Source organism: Eleginops maclovinus, chromosome 16 (assembly GCF_036324505.1).
Source record: "Eleginops maclovinus isolate JMC-PN-2008 ecotype Puerto Natales chromosome 16, JC_Emac_rtc_rv5, whole genome shotgun sequence".
NCBI lineage: Eukaryota > Metazoa > Chordata > Actinopteri > Perciformes > Eleginopidae > Eleginops > Eleginops maclovinus.
The window spans coordinates 10195352-10216367 of NC_086364.1; the positions used below are offsets into that span (position 1 = coordinate 10195352).

Consider the following 21016-nt stretch of genomic DNA (forward strand, 5'->3'; position numbering starts at 1 on the left):
GTTTCTCAAGGTACAGGAAAGTATAATTGTAATTATGCCTGCCGTTATAAACATTTTTTGTATTCTGTTACATGAGTGCAGGGCAGCTGAACTTTCCACATTACAACATTGAAAACCTGCCCGGGTGATTATGTGAGATTCTGCCATGGAATGCTGTAATTCTTTAATCTGATTAATTTGTGTTACACTCTCCGTATCGTACAGAGCTTTCTCCTGACTCACTCCTGGCCCAAAGCTTTTCTGACTCCCTTTTCTTTTCACAGGCTGGAGTGTAAGAAAACCTTGGAATTTCACTGCTTAAATAAAACAGATACAAAAGTTTCATTGATATATTTTAGGAAACAACAGGGTTTCACCCGAGGATTTTCACTGCAGATTGATTGTATTTAGTTGTGGAAAACAACTGAGTGAACTTAGTTAGGTACAACTTTATGGTACTTTTAGCCCAATTTAAATGGTCTGCTATTTTATTCTTCTATTTACAACATTTCAGAAGGAAATAGTATACTCCACCAGATGTATCTGATAGCTATAGTTACAATAAAGGGTCAGGTTTTACATTAAACACATCCCTTTAGGGTCTGCTTTCATGACCCATTGCACCAGATACAATTCAATAACAGTAAATAGAGTATTAAAAATAGATTCTTTAAATAACTCTTGTCCATTGTATATCTGAGTACAATACTTTTGATTGTATACCTTTACTGTTGCAACTAAGGTAAAGGGTCTTAATAGTGGTCAGACTGTTGCAAGTATGACAATAGCTTCTGAAAGAGGATAAATCACAAACAATCCTGAAAAATGAAATAAAGAAAGTGTAATAAGTCTATTGGTGCAATGGTTTGTTTGCTGAGTATTTAGCACACACAAAGGTTTATTAACGTGAGCCTACATTCATAAAGCCCTATTCTTATCAGTGCAAATTGGCGGAGAACAACAGAACAGGCACTCGGAGAAAAAAAATGGGTCAAATAAAGTTCATTATTCCCCCTCAATTGTTTGTTTAATAGAAACACTCGCGTTCGCTCACAGTAAAAGCACATATAACTGTAAAGTTTTACTCTGTACTTCATGAATCCAGGCCGTTTCTACACTTAAACATCACAACCATAGCGCACATCACTTTTTACTTAAAGTCTACTGAAAATACCCTAAAGTTACATTTACAACACGTTACACACACGCTGATAATGCAAAGAAAAAATCGATCACTCACCTAAACATTTTTGTTCTTTAAGTTGAATTCCTTTTAGGAGACAAAATACTTTCCTTTGCGCCACTAGGCGCGCGGAGACGGCACCGACATCTCCCTATCTGGGGCGTGAGCGCGCCCGGTTGACTGATGATCAGACCAAACCTCCCAGTGCGCGCCTCTCCATATGCTGGAGTTGTGTGGTTGAAGCACGCTTCCGCTGCTATCTTTGTTAATGTTGCTAGTAAAGTTACAGTGTGGTGAATATGATCAACGGATGGATACAGTTTACGCTAGGTGGCGTACGCTAACCGCTATAATGCTTGTTTTTCATCATATGTTGGAGAAGGTAAAGCTGTATCTGTCAGCTCTTAATGTTTCTATGGTGTAGGCCTACTGAAGTTACACGTCGATGAGTTGGCAAAGTTTGAGCTAAAGTAGCAAACGCATGCCAATGCTAAATGTGCCATGTGTAAGTAACTGCTACTAGTAGAGAGAAATAGTTATTCCTTTCTTAAACATAAGTAAAAGCGGCAATACTGCACTGTAAAAATACTCTTTACGTGCATTTAAGAGCTCACTGAAGGAACAATGAAAAGCCTACATGTTGGGCAAAGATATACTATTGTATTTATCTTTGGATTGAAACATTATTACCGATGCTTTAAAACTTAAGCAACATTGTAATGTGATAGGTAAAGGTGGAGCACCTTTTTAACTAACTTATATTTTGTTGGATCTCCACTATCATGTTTTATAAATTGATCAAATTGAACTTTTTACGTCTACAGTTCCATTTCAACATGGCAAACTAGCCTACATCTGATAATGATATTAGGATATAAAGCTCAAGAACAAATCCTAATGGACATCAAGTTCAGATTTTTTGACAACAATATCCCTCTAAGTAACAACGAAAAAAAAAAAAAAAGATAATGAAATATGCGAATGTAGTTTGTTTTGCATTCAAGTGTGTTTCAATGTCCCATTAGCCTGGTGTTAATGTGTCCTTATATTTTGCAGAGCTTTGAGCATGAGTCCACAGATGGATGAGGTGCTGCAGGAAAGAATAAATCGTAAAAAGGTATGACCCTTGCATACACCGTGCCTTTTCTCAAACACTAATTTCCTACATCCTGGTTTCCCTGTGTTTGCCACTCTGCTGGGGCAGATCCTCACCAGCCACAGAGATAATTATCCCCTCTTCAACTGAGCATAAAAGATGGGTACCTGAGCGCAGAGCCTGCAAAAGCTGCTTAATGTTTGAGCAGTCCTGCCAATCACAGGGATGCATCATTAGGTGTGTATGTGCAGCATTCTAGTGCAGGAGCACGTTTTTGAAGTTTGACTCGGCACAAGAATGGATCCCAGTCTAAAAAAATATACATGTATTTTTAAACAACGCCAGCTTGGATTGAGAACAGAGGTTTAGATTCTCAAAGTTTCACTGAAAAATCTTTTCATCTCGAAATCATGATGCCATTATAAATATTTCTGCTTTTGCTGCTCACAGAAAAATTCAACCTTACATGAGGGTAGTCGGGTATCTTTCATATATAACTGCAGTGCTCTAACATCTGAAGTATATTTAAAAGGTAACTTTACAGAGTCTCCTCCACTAGTCTCGGCTCACCTTTGTTGCTTTGCAATGCAACTGGGCAAGACAGGTGAGTGCTATCCAGTAGGAGTATCTAGCAGAGCAGGGATAATCAGCTGGTAATAGTCATTTCCTCCTGAGAGCGATCCTGCCACGCTGTAATTGAACTATTAGCTGTCTTTGATGCTGCTGAGTTGGCTGTCTGGAGTCTAGGCGCCGACAAGGAATGTATTTATTTTTAGTAAACTGAGTTCACAAAGAAACACTTTATTCGTGGTAGAATGTATTTTTTTTCTTTGTGGCCTTAAACAGCCAGCACACAGGTCAATAAAAGACACAAAGGATGTTTTCACTATGAAATCCTGTAAGGGAATGATGCTATTGACACTTTTGGCAGGAGCAATTGTTGGATCAGGAACTGTTTGAATTTGCTAATAGTTATTATATAAGAATGCAGGGAAATGCAGAGGGTACAAGAAACAATAGATGTTAACCCCCAAAATTAAGTATACAAAGTATATAAACAGCTAAGAACCAAAGTAATAATACAAATGCTAAGGGTTGTTGCATCTCCTCAGGATTATTGTATTGTTCTAAGACATATTAAACAACATCACACACTAATGTAATGAATAATATAAACAACAGAATTCTGTTTCTATTTTATGACTTCTGGCTTTGTTATTCAAATCTGTGATTTCCTTCACTTTTTTTCTGATGTTTTACAATAAAAATATTACATAAGAAATTATTTTGCAGATAGATTTCATGTGTATGTGATAATATATTTATGTAATTTGTGCACAATAAAAAAACAAAAAAAAAGTAATCACAACATAGTCCTTCCACTGAGGGGCAGTGATATGTAAGTTACCGAGTTTGGGAAACATGAGTCATAAATGAGGAAGAAGCCAGTGGTCCTATGGCGAGTAAACAGGTGGAATTCTTTTCATCAAGCAGATGCAGGTTAACAGGAGCAGCCTTTAGTATGTTGGCAGGTTTACCCACCAGCCATAATTGGAGCCAATGGATTGTATAGTAACAGAAATCTCCACCTGTTGTCTCCTCCAGAGCCTGTGAGAGACAAACTGGTGTGCCAGCTGCTGAGAGCTGCTGTCGACAAGATGCACCAAATGATGCATGGTTTCCCTACAACTCTTTATTTCACTCCCCGTTATCCCGGGCATGCTTCTCACAGCATGGCTAGATTCACGACAGGCTGAGTTAGTGCATGTATGTGCAGCTTTGCTTTGCTCTTAATATAGATTGCTTGAGTAAAGATCACAAGTTCGGCCGTGTGCCTTTTGACTGATGGATGTGGAGGGAGGAAGCGGCTTGGTTTACCGTCCCTGCGGCCTTTCATGACATCTGTGGCCCTGTGCAACTCCGAAGGCGGCAGGGGAGTTTACACATTAAGTGTGTGTATGTGTGAAGGGGGGATCTTTCTTTTACAGATGGCTGAGGATGGCCTTTGAGGAGCGGTGTATCTAGATCAGCACTCTGATGATTTATCTATTTCTTGCTTTCTCTTAATCAGAAACAGTGGGAAACATTCTTCTCTGTCACTGCTAGACGACAGGCTTTGTGTTTGATGCCTGTTGTTGACAGAGTGGCAGGCTGCACAAATGTGTTTTTTCTTAGACTGCTTGGCAGGTGTGGTCGTTTAAGCGGAAAATCAATTAACTTTAACAATTTCTTGCTATCTTATTTCACATTATTTTGATGACTAAGGATCCTATTTAATTCAACGCCTTCATAAACAGCTATATATTAAAGTGATGGTTCCAGCCTTCAGATGTTATCAAGTGTTTTCTATTTTGTTCACCTCGCCTGAGTTCACCCTCTCTCTCATATTCTCTTTATTCTTTACGTATTAAAACACGAGACAGAAAAATGAGAATATGTTTGTTTGAAAATAAAAATGTAGAAATGGTGGTCATCTCTTCCAAACAATATATTGGGAAATGTTTATCGGCCAGTCTGCAGAGAGAATTGTTGTTTAAGCCCATACTTAAGGTTCAAGGTAGAATAATAATGTGCTGTCAAGTCTGAACAACAGAATGCATTCTTGGCCTATTGCAATATTGCTACACATGAAAACATGACAAAGTACCCCCTATTGTATTCTCTTAGCCCATCTTGTGTGTTTTGCGTGGGTGGCTTTGCTTCCCAAATTTTGAAAAACAAAACGTTTTTGTTCTATCTGTTTTCATCAGCACTCTGAAGCTGGAGGCAAACCATGAGAACCATCTGTATCAGAAACTCAGGAGGTGCACAGAAAAGATGTGGTCCACGGCAAAGGTAAGATAAAAGCACAAAAAACAGAAACGGGTAAAAATCTATTTGTTGTTTCTGAATTTGGTTTGTTTTAGACCAAATCTCTGACGCCGTGTTACATGAAATTGATCTGGATGTTAGCACGAAACATCCCCCTTGTTTGATTTGTGTTTCACATGTTCAGTTTTACACCTTTTGGTTTGTCGGACATCGATTTTCTGCAACATCGTTAATCTCGAATGAGCACACATGGCTAGAAACAAACCTCAGCATGCCTGCCACAGATGGCCGCGCTATTATTTATCAACTTCTTCATAAACCAATAAGAAATGATTCAAGTGTAGCGTAAGTTGAGTGATGTGTGGAGGTCGGAGAGAGCCGGAGAATGTGGCTGGGGAGATAGTATGTGACCAGTATCCAGATAGGCATCAGAAATTGAAGAAGCAATGATTGCAGAACAGATAACCCAAATCGCTGAACTTAGTATAAGACCCCTTAAAATCATGTGATGCTCTCATAAAATACAGTTATAAGGACTCCAAATGTGTTTAGTATACATAACTTTGTTTTGTTTTGTTGAAGCACCCCAGAGTCTTCATTTTTCAAATCCCCAACTTTGTTAAAGAGCTGGGGGACCCAACTCCCGAAATGGCCTCCCATCTGACATGTTTTGCTATTGGTCACAGTTGAACTTTGAAGTTCTGTTCTCCACATTTTGTTTGGGTGTACCCCAGGAATATTTAATTCTAAAAGGATGTGGGGACCAAAGAAAACAACACCAATATTGTAGAAAGTCTCTATAGAAGTACCATAGGAGAGGACAGATGTTGAACTGTTTTCCATGGACATTTGACCTTTACAAAATAAAATACAGATTGTTGTTACTTTTTTATGGTGATGACAGACAGCTGTGGGGTTGTACAGTGTAGTTGCAGCTCGCCAGAAACTAATCAATCCAACAAATCAGCCCCGGGAACGGATTGATAGCTTGTTTGGAGGTAACGTTATCCTCCTCCAGAGCGGCTGTGAGGCGGAGTGACCGTAGCACCCGCTGCTGTTGCTGGCTATCAGCTTGCCGTTGGGCTCAAGCATGGTGGAATTATGTAAGTGACTAGCATACAGCTGAATACTCTTATTCTAAATCTATGTACTCATCTTTTGACAACTAACCCTAACCCTAGACTGCATAAATATCTCTCTAACTAAATGCACAGTACATGTGGTGGCCTTGGTTGAAAGGCCTCCTGCGCTGGGATCATGAGAGGCATTCTGTTCATTGTGAGTTTCCTGTGGAAAGAATACAGCAAGCAGAAGAGTTTTTAATCATTGTTTACTAAAGAAGTTCATGATGTAACTATTACTGGGAACGACTGAATCACAATTTTAAATTATTCTATAAATGGATGAGTCTGAAGGGATCAGCCGATGAATTAAAACGCTTTCATATATTAATACATACTCGTTCATGGTCTGAGTGCCACTTATGATGAAATTTGCTTTTGAGGACCCTATTTAGGCCCCGTACGGCTCGTAGTGTTCTCCAGCATTCAACTTCTTAAAAAGCAAATTTTCTGTGAAGAGCGACTTAAAGTCTGTCTACTTTTGGAAGGGGGGCTCAGGAAAAAAATAAATCCTAAAGGAAACTAGAGAGTTTTTGTGAATGTACCCAGCTTTACCCCAGGGAATCCAATCCCTGTGACTCCGGAGGCTTACATGACTTCCTATTTTATAAGCAGCCGGGTAAGAATTGCGGGGAAGCTCTCAGCAACAGAGAACCAAACAATGATGCTGGGTGGGGTGGGGTTTGGATAAATGGTGGGGGGACTCGGTATAGTGTAGGACGCATAAATGTCCTTGAAAATGAAAGATTCCAGCCGGCTTTCAGCCAAACCGCTCTGCTTCTGTATTTTGCTCGCCCTATTCTCTTCAGTACTGCTGAAATCCCCGTTTTGGCAGGCAAACAGAGAGAAGCAGCAAACATTTTCTTTTGTTGCTTTTGATGCAGACAAAATGATGCTGTTGGCTAGTACAGGCTCTGAGTGTATATACAGCTCTGGAAGAAATTAGACGAACAATCCAAATGTTTCTTAAATCTTTATCTCTACATGTATGGCAGCCATTCCAGTGTCTGCTGAATTCCAACTGAGAAAAATTGTCAGTAGTTTATAGAATACAATAATACAAAATAAAAGCTGAACATGCATCATATTTTAGTATTAACGGATTATTATGTGTATAGTTCCTTTGCAAATACATCCATATGAGTTTGTAGGTATGTGCTGTTTACAGTTTAGTGACAATGTCATTATATCCCTATAATATCAGATAGTTAGATATATAAAAGTTGTTGGTGTGACAGTCCATTTCTGTGATGTTTTTATACACTGCTGATGTTTCTGACTTTATTAAATCAACAATAATGATTATAACAGGTCATTTCCCTTTATTAGTGCCAAAGTTGTCCAGACTTTATGATCATAACCAGCTGAATACATCCTACATCAAAGTCACAGTTGGTTTCTTTTGAGTTATAATCTAATCATAAAGACCTTGAGTAGCTCACTGAGGTCTTAAACATTATCATGGGGCACAATGTGTCTGTGAGCTAGATGCAAGTCAGTCAAGATTTGTTTTGGAGTTTGGAGTCTAGACAGAAAGACCACAGTTCAGAAAACACTTGCATATTTATTATATTAGAGCAGAGAAAGTGAATTCACCCTGAAAGGGAACTTTTGTTAGCGTCAGGCCTCCGGCTGAGTTTAGCCATTCATGCTCTGTTACTTGTTAACATGCTGACTTGTAAACAGAAGTTACAATTTCAATACTCATCAACATACATGACATGACATCATTTCACCAATGAGAAAATGAGGATTTCTTGGTCAATTTTGCATGTTATAAATCCTCTTAAATCTTCCTCTGACTTTTGTTAGTAATTCAGCTGGAAACAGATGTGGTTGACAAATGAATATTGTCCTTACATCCGTGTACTGTCCTCTTTTAGCAAAACGCATTTCTCTTTGCCTTCCTAATGTATTTCTCCATCCACTTATTGCTGACGATATAGCCTTTATTTCTATCCCTCTCCTCCCAACATATCTAATGTAGTTTAATTGAATAAAATTTGATTTAAGGGATTAATACCCCATCATTCCTTATCGCTGCACCGTAGAGCTGAGAATTGCTTCCTCTTTAGCGCCTAATCTTTAAGCAATTTCTTACTTCCTAAGGGCCGAATAGAGAGCGAGAAGATGTGAGAAAGCGAACATTTTTATCTTATTGCAGGTAAATTAAAAGATCCAATGCGGCTCGCTATTCACACAGAAATGTCGAGTGCATGGCCCTCTTCATGCAGATGGCTGAATTAGATGGAGTTAATCTCTTACCATTTCGCCCCTATATTTAGAAGGGTAGGCGGGTGAAGGGATGTTCAGGGCCGGATAAAAAGTCAACAGTAAATGCCACATAAAATTGGTGTCTATCATCTGACATCCTCAATGTTGAACGTTTATAGTGTATTAGAGCTTAGATTACGAAGTTCGAATTATAAAATGGCCATTCCCATGCTCTAATGAATTGTTTCAGACATTTTTTATTTTCTTTAACCTTTGTTACACAGGTTTGGTGGCAATTTGAAACGTTCTTTACGCCTCAAGAATGGATAAAAGTTGTTTATAAGGCCTCTAAAATGCCACATTAATAATCCAAGACCCTTGGAAAAAGTCCTGTTGTGATTTTAATATGACAACAAATTATCTGTGGAGATCTCTGTAAGATTACATTTTTGGGGGTTTGTTCTCAAAATGGCATCTGAAAGCCTTCAGTCTGTAGTCTGTGGTTGTAAAGTTTCATGAGGCTGGGATGATCAAATTTCGCTCAACAGGTAATTTTACACGGTGAGGACAAGTTAAAGAAAAGCAAATGGTCTTCACACCAGGACAAAGCCACTATGGGGACTAATCATTATATCATTAGACATGAATATAATTTGGCTCATTGAATCTACAACGGTCAAATTATGAAATCACAAGTCCCTTTAGGGGCTCCAGCATGAAGAAACCAGTTTTAGAAAAATGCGACGGGACCAATCACCTCTCTAATCAACCATCTGATTTTCATTCCCCCTTCACACTGTGATTAGTCAGCTGTGTAGAGGTCAGTGACAGAAATGTAAAAGGTATTTTTTTAGCTCTAGTCCCTTGAGATTGACTTATACATGATTTGGAAAATGTCCCTTAAAGAGGAGTTCTGTCTCTGTGTAAATTCCAGCTTTCTTGGAAACACTGGCATGACATCATAGACAGTTCCCGTCAGCTGTGTTTCTGATCAGGATTTATGTCCGCAATGACCTCAGTGTTTTCTCAAACAATCCAAATCAGTGATGGTCCATGACCACTGCGGTGATGCGATGAAACGTCCTAATCAACCGTGTCGGGTCACTCAGTCCTGCGCAGAGGACACGCTGCCACCATCAGCACTCTCTCATCTCTTTCATCAGATTCTATTACTGACAGACCTGCCTTGGTTTTTTGCCCTGCACTTGGTCAGCTGCCGCGGCTTTACCCAAAGCTAGAGTGAAGCTCAGCTGAGGTGATAGGCTGCCTGACAAGACACTCGAGTGGTAGCGATGTGTGCACCAAAAAACCTCGCTCGGCAGTGCCTATGAAATCCACTCTGTGTTCTATTGATCTGGCCTGTGGCTTGATTGATGCTGTCTTTAAAAATTCATTAGTTTGAGGCATGTGGGAGCTGCAGGGCGGCAGGCGCTCCTGTAGGGCACATTTATCTATGTTTACAGAACCAGGAACGTTCAGGCAGCAGCGAGAAAGGAGGCCTGACGGGGCCACCCAGGGCCCAATGAGTCACACTGTACAAGACACAGACACAGACAGACACACACACACACACACACACACACACACACACACACACACACACACACACACACACACACACACACACACACACACACACACACACACACACAGGCCCATTTTTATGCAGCAGCAGCACCACAAATTGTTCATTTTAAACAGACATTAAATGCGTGCACTTCATTTTGAGGCTGTGGATGTTTAATTAACTCTTTAAGGTTGGCTCTGGGTCATAAATCAGCTGTAGGGCATTTTTTATGGACTTCAATTAATGATTCATAGTGGCAAAAATGGCACCATTTATATTAGAAAATGTTATACTTTCAAATAATCCCAAGACATTTTCAAAGGGTTGCAAATCACTAAGGAAATGAAAATGTTAATCTTTATCTTTTCTAAACATGTTTAATTATGTTGTTGATGTGACTGATGCACGCACAGGCTACAGATCACAAGCTCTTTCTTTTATTGAGTTTTTTGTTTGGAAAGATGGTGCGTGCTGCCAGAGCACTTTTTTTCTTATTTTGATTTCACAAATTATCAGAAAAGAGGAATTTGTTCCTATCAGTGAGACTGATTGTTCTGTCACAGCAACACCAACAATCGATTAGAAAATGGGAAATGATAGGATGCAACTTCTCAATCTAATGTAGTTTTTAATCTATAAATACTTAACATTCATTAGATTATCCAGTTAAATATTCATATATGGATTGTTATATTAAATATATCAGGTATCTTCACAGCAGGTCAGATGTATGATTGTCAGTTGATGATTTTACAAGATTATTTTCAATTCTTCTGGAGAAGCTTTACACTGGATGGTAAAAGACTACCAACCTAAAGCACGGCTTAGTGAACAGATTAAATACATTTAAAATGACTTAAAGTTTTCAGAAACTCATATTAAGTGGGAACAAAATAATAAATTGTTCGTCTGTCAAAAAGATGAGAAACAAAATCAGAATTGTTTTTCTGTAAAGCGTACGATAATAAAAATTACATTTTAAAGTCACAGGTATAAAATATCGTTTCAAATGGTATATATTTTACAAGTAACACATATGAGTAGTCAATATTTTGACTGACCTTGAAATTGGTATTTTTATATTGGCAAACATTTTCATCATGCACACAATTTTTGTTGGTTCTTCCTTCTCTCTTCAAAAGCCACATTCTGCCTCAAAAAAGGCACGCCACTATTGTGCAAATTCCTACAGATATACTGGACACCAGTCTCTGAAAGTCTACTGTATGTCTCTAATGTGAGCATGTGAGGTATTGATCCTCTATCTCCTTTCTGACATAATAAATTGCTGAGCTACGACAGGGGATTTACCAAGATAGATGTAGTCCTGTGTGTGTGTGTGTGTGTGTGTGTGTGTGTGTGTGTGTGTGTGTGTGTGTGTGTGTGTGTGTGTGTGTGTATGTGTGTGTGTGTGTGTCCGGGGGCAGCAGTAGTGAAATGGCAAAAGAAGAGTTAATCACCAGAAGCACATCACGCACTGTGGGAAAAAAACCAGACTTGATAAGCAGTGCCATCAAGACGTGCCAATTAAGGCTTGTTGTTAATTATAGCTGTATTCTTCAATTAATGCAGAATGGAGGCAGGTCCAGCCTGCGCTTCATGATGAACAACGGGTCAGCAGGGTCGAGCTCTCTGATTGATGACAAGTGAGGCGAGGAGGATAAATGATGCTTAATAGCTGTGAAGAAGAATATGAACCGAACGCCAACAGAGAGAATAAAAAGGAGTGAAACGTGCCGATGAAAGGAAATGGGAAGAAAAGGGCTCTCTTCAGCCTAATTATCCTGCTGCTGTAATTGTACTTGTAGCGAGTCTCATGTTAAAATCCTACTCCCACTCAGCTTCCGCCACAGACAAATGCCCACAACAATTTCACTTCCACATGAAAGCAGAGACTGAACAGAAGGCAATCCCCACAGTCTGTGCTCGCAGCTCCCCCGCAGTGGATTCCGGGTCAGGTTGTGTTTACCAGCAGGGCAGAGGGAAAACCTTGGCTGCCAGGACATGAAACACTACAGAGCTGCTGGCTTTTTGAAGCAGGAAAGTGAGAATTTGCCTCTGCTGGGTGAGCTTGCATCACCCCTGCTCCTCGCCCACTCCCATGATGGAGCGGGGAAAAGTTCAGACACACCATTCCACACTCGCTTTGTCAGCAAAGACCAGAGCCCACGCTCCTGTCCTCCATGTGGATGTGTCAGTGATAGTCATTCTAATTGTTATTTATCGTAGGATGTGCAGTTATTTATTTGCATGTTGCTCCGTGTATGACATACATATGGTAGCATGTGTGCTTGTTGAAGTGATGAATGTGCATGCAAAGACATACGTTACGTGCGAGAAACCCCCTTCGGGTAACATCAGCTCACACTAATCTTTTCATCCTCGTGACTCAGTGGAATAAAAACGCACTTCTGGCTTCAGCTTGTTACACAAGAGGCTTGTGTAAGAACATACAGGACTGTAATGACTTCTGCCTTCTGCAAATATGAACATGCACAGCATACTTTGAAAGGTAGCCCCGACATCCTGAGGGGAATGAGTCTGTACAGTTTACATATTGTGTGGCGACGGCATCTCATGCAGGTCAGAGATGAATAATGAAAAGTGAGGAGGACTCCAGTCTTGACTAAAATGTTCCTTTATGCTACAGTGAGCGCAGATTCATTTCCCTGTCATGGTAATTACATATACAACTGGACATTTTCAGGCATACCTTTCTCCGACAGTCATAGCCGTCCTCTGTCTCACCTTAGATAAATGACAACTTTATGCTCTTATCATTGAATACATTTTCTTTACTAGAAGAACTATTCTGATCTTTTACTGAGGTTGGAATTGATGTGATTGATAAGCAAATCAGAATATTTACTGCTTTGGCGTTTTATTTGACTGTGTGCTTATCATTACAAATTAATTATCTAAAAGAAGATATTTAATGTTTGATTTTGTCTGCAGTGAAAGTATAACTATAGAGTTTGATACATCTCAATATATTTAAAAAAAAATAAAAAAATTATAACATACTGTCAGGGAAAGTTCTCGATTAAAAGTAAAGTACTCCTTATTCAGAATGTTCACTTTCTTAATGGTTTATTTGTATTCTGTTCTTATTGGATTATTAGCATTGATTCTTTAACAGGACTTTGATATTGTAGCTGGATGGGTTTAAACAGCATCATGTTGTGTAGTTTAGTCTAATGCATCATAGTTTATATTTTAATCACACAAGTATTTTATTGAAGAGTTTTTCTCCATAACTCTGCCATTTAATTAGGAGTTATTTCATTCATGATGCATTCATCTTAAGTTTAACCTATATTAGTTTTCTAGTTGAAGGCTCTACCAATGGCACAAAATCATAATCCTGTGGTGGCGTTGTGTTCTCCATGAGAGGTATTCATCCCAGTAATTAAAGCTTGTTTGGTGACACATGGAAAAAAAGACTTGGCCTAATGTAGACGAGGACGGATGTTTCATTTGTTTGGAGCTTTTGCTCATTGATTCCCAGAGCAACTAATGAAAGCTGGAGCACAAGGTAGTTAGCTCTCAGCTTCACATGAGCTCTCACTCTTTGTTCTGTAGGAGAATGAATAACACTCTATGGCTTTTTTATTCAATAAAAAAATCTCATAATCATTTTGTCTGTGATTTAAGCACTGCCTACTTAATCGTTGGTTTGGGTAGTGGATGTTTTAACAGTTCTAAACATTTCCTAAATGGAAAAAAACCCTAAATACTTCCTATGTTTGAACCTTGGTGTGCTCGTTCTTGAGTTAATGACAAAGGTAAGAATGAAGCAGTAGCTATAAAACACCATGTTTGTACATTTAACCTGGTTTCATCTCACAATTTTCCATATATATACTGTATATAATATGGTGTTACACATTCCAGGAAATGATTTTGCACTTGGTTTTGTCACTGTACAGAGTTAACAGTACATGTTTCTGTGCAAGTCATTGAGTGTGTAGTTCAGATGCTTTTATTCTGTCGCATGGATGTGGTTAGAGGTTGGTTGTGGCTCAGTCAGAGGTGGAGTTGCTGTGGGAGGAGAGAGGTGCCCTGATAAATCACATCTGTTCTGGAGACGTGAGCCTGATGCCTGAACTGAAGCGTGACCAAACGGTGAAAGAAGAGAGGAGAGAAGAGAGGTGGAACATTTTAACCTTACAGTAGACTCCTTCTCTTCCCTTTTGCTTCCCTTCTCGCTCTTTCTCTGTCTCTTTACAGACGGGAAGCAATTGTAGCTACCTTTTTCAAAGGCGTATGCTCGAGTAAATTCATCCCTTTATACAGAGGAGTAAGTGAAGGGAACAGATGGAGCATCAGGGACCATTACATAACCACTGTTCTGATATTGACCATCATCAAAATGCTCTGTTTCTAAAAGCCAAACATGACAGTAACTCAGGGATACTGAGCGTGTGTTTTTCCATGGTGCCTTTTTTTCAAATTGTGAACAGATAGGAAATATAGACAAGTTGTAAAGTGTATGTCACCTATAATATATGCAATGCACACATGAGACTTCCCAGCAGAAACACTCTACATTTCAATCTAACACCTGTTTAATGATAGTGGCTCGTGGCTCCACAGGGAAGCCATTTAACATGTGGTGTGAAGCTGCCAGCAGTGGATCAGGTATCATTTCGTGGGATGTGGTACCTCATTCCCTCTGTTGTTGCTCTGGATGTGCTGGGGCTGCTGTGGAAAGCCATGGCTTGATTACCGTACTACAGCGGCTCCCTGGGCCTAAATGATCAAACATTTTCAGCCTGTGGTTTCACATTAATTGTGAAGCGAACACTTGTCAGTATGAAAGATCATTTAAAAACTAATCTTGTTGAAAGATAAAAAGAGTGGGAGGGAGGCGATGGACGGAAGAGGGGGCACGCTGCCCGAGGCTTTTCCAGACTTATGAAAGGTAAATGTGCCTGAACTGTCTAACGAAGCCGCCGTGCATCGAATTTGTAATCAGGCTGCCAACAAAGAGGCAGGTGAGCCTCTGTGCCTCTGCTTTATTTAATTTAATTTATACATTTTCATGTTGATCCACATCACTTTAAATGTGCCAGAGTTATCCATCTGAACAGATGTTTGATTATCTATGCAGAAGAACAACAACGTGATCGATCATTTAAAATCACAAAAGGAGGCAGGGGACACAAAGGGAAGACAAACCTCAAATAAGAACCTAGAAAATAAAAAATGAGCCACAACTTCTGGTTACTTTCATTGATCTAATAATTTTACTTCTCAGTAAATCATTTGGTTTTTTAAACGTTATCAAATGGTGATGCAAAGTTCCTTGAGGTCTTCAAATGTATTGTTTTGTTTGGCAAATTGTTTTGGTCCAAATCCCAATATATACACAGTATATTCAGTTGTAAATGTAAAACACAGCCAATCATAAATTCAAGCAGAAAAGGGCTTTTCTGCTTGAATTTACTTAATCAATATTTAAAATAGTTAATATATGTTCTGTTAACTCCGTTGATTCCTCAAATTATTGACTAACTTGTTCAGCTCTCCCGGCAACAAGAAGAGTTAAATCTTTGCAAGGCAAGCATGAAAAAAACTGCAAACAGGAGACAAAGCAATGCAGAACAGACAATGCAAGCAGGCCAATACTGGGCATGATGACAAGTCTGGCTGCTTTCCAAACAAGTTTTACTTTTATTTAATTATTTCTGTACACACTGCAGCCAAAAAGCGGGATACATAGCCACAGAGGCAGCGAAGATGTTTGGTGTAAGATGGAGTGTGTTGAGCCCGCCACGGTGTCCGTTGTTTGCGCTGCTCACTCAGCCATGGTAATTAAAAGACTCACCATCGGCCCCCAGAGTGCTCACTGTTTCCTACACAACTTCTCTGCATTACCAAACGTGGAGGAGATCAACGCTGTCAAATATTGCTTCCATTGAAATCCACTGTAAGTATAAATGTAATCATTGTTATCATAGTGATACTTTCCCATTTAGTTTAGGTGCTCTTACTGTCTGGTTATTTCACCTCACAAGTCCTAGTAATTATCTTCAGAATTTATTATCAAGAATCAGAGACTCCTAACTGGAAACCAGGCTTTTATTAAACTCTTCACAGTAGTGTAAGACGTATTTCTCGCTTCATGCCATACAATCCAGTAGTAATTTGAATTTCCTAAAAACTCTCCTTGCTTCTAGAACAGATAAAGTTACTGAGGCTTGTTATGAACCCAGCTTGGAAATTATGATAACAACTTTAAAAATTGGATTTCTTTGAGATAGAAATCTAATTTCTATCTCAAAGGAAAAAAATATCTAGGAGTAAAAGGTTGTTCCCACTCAGACGCAGCATTTATTATCCATCTGCTGCAGTCGCATAAACTCAGTATCAAGCTGAATATTTTTCTATGAGCTTGTAAAATGTGCAGGACACAGACAGATTGTAAATCCAAAAACCTCACATTTTGGATGCAGATCATTTCACAGATAATCGAGGAGAAGACCAAAATATTCTGTTTGTCTCCTTTCTTCCTCCCCTCCTTTACCCTAGAAAATGAACAGGTTGCAGGAACAATATTTTAAAACAAACTCTATTTCCTGACATTTTATAAAAGAACACCGAGTTACATGATTAGATCTGGGAGGTTGTTTTTCTTGTTTATTCAGCTAGACTGTGACTCGTGTTTTCTATGTCTGGGGTCTGGACTGCGGGTGTTGCCAAATAAGAATTCATTTATTCATCCTTCCTGAAAACACAGCTCTTACAACACAATCTGACCTTGTGATTTAAATGAGAGCAGGCTAAATAAAACGTATCCTCATAGGAAACAGCTTATTACTGTGAGCTTATTCCATACAACACACTTTTATTATTGAGATAGAATGGAACACATTAAGTGAATCTATTTCCTGATATAGGAATAGGGTTGCTGCTCATTTACAGATGTAAATAAATAGTGTATCTACGGAAAATATAGCCTTGGAGAATGAGCAGAGGACTCAGCAGAAATAATAAAGTCTGAGGATATTTCTGTTGACAGTGAAGGTAACAGTTTTTGACAGAAAGCCAGACCCGGCTGCAGCCTTTCCTCCGAGGCAGGGTGCTAATCTGGACGTTTACCTCGACGCAGCTTAAACCCATCTGATGTCATGTATGTGCACTTTCTCTTGTCATTGCTCAGACATCTGACAGTGTGTCCACTGGAGTTTACATCTGCTGATCTGTGTGGAGACAGGAGAGGAAGGGCTGTTCGTACTAACAGTGCACAGTACAAACACAAGCCTTGTCATTTCATAAAAAATGCATCTCAAGAGTATTACAGTGTTCTCTTGCCTCTCAGGGTGTCCTGTGAGCTTCAAATATGGACGTAGTGCACATATTCTTTTCAGAATAACCCAAAAAACATGTGATAGTTATAAATAATAGCATTGATTAATTATGGATATTTACATTTATTAAGGACTTTTGGTGGCTGACCAATCACCCGAGGCATTTTATCTAAGTTCATGCATCTCCTTCTGGAGACAAAATATTTGTATCATATATGCAGTAATACTACCAAGAAATGCACTATGATGTATAAAATCAAGTTCCCATTCAACCCAAGATGCCTTTACTGTAAAAAAAGGAAATACTTTCCTCGAGGGAAATTGTTCTTCACTCCATCCTGCAGTGTCGCTGAAAAGTTTTTTTCCGCTTGCTCTGAGAGTTGTCATCATGGGACGATGATGCTTCGCTGATGGCCATCTTTCTTTTATTAATGTAACTTGTGCACCAGAACCAATTTCGGGTATCCTTTAGGCCAAGCAAACAGCATAATACACATGTTCAAAGCCAAATTGTGGAAGTATATGATCTTTGTTTGCTTGAATGTTTTGCTTGCCAAATACCTTCCTCCTTACCTTGTGTTGCTACATTGCTTCTTTTGTTTGAGTTTTAACTCCAGCATCTGTCAATAAGTGAAAGAGTGTGAAATCAATGGCAGGATTGTTCATTAAGTCACCCGCCTGATGGGTGTTCTCCTGGAGCCAGCAAGATGCCCCAACATGTCCGCCTCATTTGTTGCTGTCATTCTGCTGGTTGTTAAACACACCAAAACCTGCTTTCACCATTACAATTAGTTTTGGTGCATTAAATATTCTCTTCATGTTCCATGGGTAGAGGAGAAGCAAACACTCTTATTGATGTGCTCAAAATGATTTTTCTTCGTAATGACTTTTACTGGTTATTCCTCCGCTGTGATGCAGCTCCGATAAAAAAGGAAGAAAAAAAATCGATATTCCCCAGCAGCCTCCCTCTTTTCAGATTATTGCAATTTGTCTTCACAAAATAAATCGTACACATACTTAATAGACAAAGACATAACGAAGCACTTATTCCCACAGTGATTTTAGCTGTTCATGGTGACTCACGCAGTCACAGTAGCTAATGAGTGAGACGCTACATAAACAGGAAGAGGAAAGCGTGCAGGACTCTCGGTTGCTTCGGGCTCATCCTCTGCTCCACATGCTAGTCAGCTGGGTATTTAAGCCCTCTAACGTTCTGCTTTTGTTGGTGGGAGCTGAATGGTTGTGACACACACCTGAAGACACAGACTAACAATCCGACTAGATTCAAGAGAAATGTTGTTCTTGTATTCTATCATCTCTGCCCTTCGCCCGTCTGGTGACCTCCGCGGATCATCAATGAAGTCTTCAGTCGGAGGGTATCAAAAGTAACTTGTTGGTTGCTGATGTGATTCTAATGCTCCTTTTGAGAGGAATCCTGCAGTGTTTTCCCAGTCTGAGTTTTAGATGAGCCCACATGAAAGGCTAACTGTGTCTTATGTGTGTTCGTCCACATGTGTATTATAGCTCTTTCACATCAGTGGCCAGGGGGATCTGAACACTGTTCATCCCTTCTATTGTCAATTCAAAGCCAGGGTTACTCCCTGCTCATGACAATTCAGATACGATTTAGGTCACAGCATGGAACAATGCATACCAATTACCTCAGGTGCTGGGAATGATGTGGGGTGGGGAGGATAGTGGCATCTTCAATGGTGCTAAAGGGTAAAATGTTGCAGTATGATGCATTTTTTGAGGGGAAAAAACGAGTAAATAAAGTAATTTACATACATCATTTTTACCTTTTATAGCTCTTTTTTCTGAAAGAGATCCATCTCTCCAGTTGAGCTTGGAGGCGAGAGGCCAAAGACTCAGGTGCACAGCGTTCAGTAGAGCAGAGAGCAGCTCCTGACAGGATTTCCTGATTCTGCTTGTGTGTTTTGAGCAGGTCCGTTTGGCCTACATGTATGTAGTTCTGGTCCTCTCTTTGAAACGGTATTCACTGCAGATGTATGTTTCTTTTTTTTTGCAGTGTCAAAGCTGATACATGTTCAGTCTGTCACTGCAGACCTCTCTCTTGAATGAACTGTCCCAGAGGTTGTTTCTCTGGGGATTGCCACTGTGACAGTGGGTTGCTCTTTCAAGCTGAGCCCAAAGACTCATGGGAAATGGACATAGTTTTCCCAAAAAGTCCCAAGGGTTTGTCAAATGTAACAGTAGTAGAATACAGGCCAAAAAGAAGGAGCATTCCAAGTCTATCTTTTAAAAAAAGAAACACGTGCTTGGGATGGAAATGGAGGGTTTTGAACCCTCTTTTTGTTGTTACACAGGTACACATTAAAGCAAAGCTCACCCCCCTTGCTTTCAGTGGCAAATATAGCCATGCAGTTAGTATTGGTTTGATTCAAACACTGCTCAGCTCTGCCAAACCTGGCTCTCTGGTTAAATTGGGTGCCTTTTTTTTTTTACAAGGGGGAGGAATCTACCACACACTGCAGGATTAATTGGACTTGGAATTGTACGTAATGGCCAACAGCTCTGTTAACTGAGTCATACAATGAGTTGAATCCTTCCTAACATCCTGGTGTTGTGCTGTCGTGACTCCGTAGGTCAGGAGGGTTGAGGATTCACCGCATACAACTGCGGCACAACTGACTCTCTGTGGGATGCTGCGTCTCCTGTAATTTTTCAAGATGAGATTTGTACGTTTTTTCAAAAAAACCCTTGTCCCAATCAGAGCACCCTTACTGAGCTGGCAGAACAAACGAGCACCAGCTTGCTGTTTCAACTTTCATAGTAATTATTCAGATTTTCTTCCAGGCGTCTGAGCCAGGTTTATACAGCACTAAATCTGACACACAAGTTTACACACACTTTGTTCTATATGCTTTTTTCTTTGGCTAAAGTCTCCCTCCCTATTATGTTTTTTGTGATTGTCCATTTCCTGTAGTTTTTTTGTAAATGGTCTGTAAAGACTATGATCTCAAAGTTTAATTTCTCTCCCACACACTCCCCCCCCGTCCCTCTACCCGAAATGCTTCAGGTGGTCATAGTGAAAGCATTTTGTAACACTTGCCCTTCTATTGGCTAGCGCTTCAACACATGTACGTGATAGGTTAAGGCGGCGTCACTAAGCTGTTAACCTACCATATGTGAGTTGGCCAGCTAACCAATCAGAGCAGACCATGCTCTTGTGTCAGACAGAGGGTTAAAATAGGTGCTGTATCAGGCAGTATGAGAAAGATAAAGACCCTTTTGAACATTAAAGCATGTAAACAACCTCAACACAACCATAGTAGGGCCCCTTTAATGCAGAGTTGTCAAACATACAGCCTGAGGACCAAAACAAGCTACTCATTTTACCTTAAGTGCAATTTATCAGAGCTTTCTATTCATGCATGGTCTCAGCAGTCTAGAGATGCATTTGAAAGCTCCAGAAACTGTCAAAAGTTTCTGGACTTTTGAACTTTTAAACCATGAGCTTCTTTTTGACAAACTACTTTATTATTACATTGTCCTATAATATAGAGCTTTGGGTAGATGACGATAAAATCTATTCATGATGTAATATTTGAATTATAAGGATAAAGACTGAGGCCGTCCTCAGTGTTTCATTGGGCTGCAGCCTCAAGACAAAACTCTCCGAGGACGTCACATTGTGAAAGGTCTGGCGCTCTCCTCAGAAATGAACTAGCTGCTTTGTTCCACGGTGAGACAGAGAAAAATGGAGGAAGG

General features: G+C 39.7%; 1 protein-coding gene and 1 long non-coding RNA gene across 3 annotated transcripts in view; one reads left to right on the forward strand and one right to left on the reverse strand.

Annotated features, from left to right (window-relative positions):
• The window catches only part of tmem98 (transmembrane protein 98), a 7423-nt gene extending 6042 nt beyond the window's left edge, over positions 1 to 1381 (reverse strand). For both annotated transcript variants that reach the window (XM_063903904.1, XM_063903901.1), the window contains exon 1: positions 1220 to 1381. The gene's annotated coding sequence lies outside the window, so the exon portion shown is untranslated. The remainder of the gene's footprint in view (positions 1 to 1219) is intronic.
• Positions 1382 to 1403: 22 nt separating this feature from the next.
• The window catches only part of LOC134878094 (uncharacterized), a 63313-nt gene continuing 43700 nt past the window's right edge, over positions 1404 to 21016 (forward strand). Inside the window, exons 1-3 of the long non-coding RNA XR_010167652.1 lie at positions 1404 to 1544; positions 2219 to 2279; positions 5009 to 5093. This is a non-coding gene — a long non-coding RNA (uncharacterized LOC134878094). The remainder of the gene's footprint in view (positions 1545 to 2218; positions 2280 to 5008; positions 5094 to 21016) is intronic.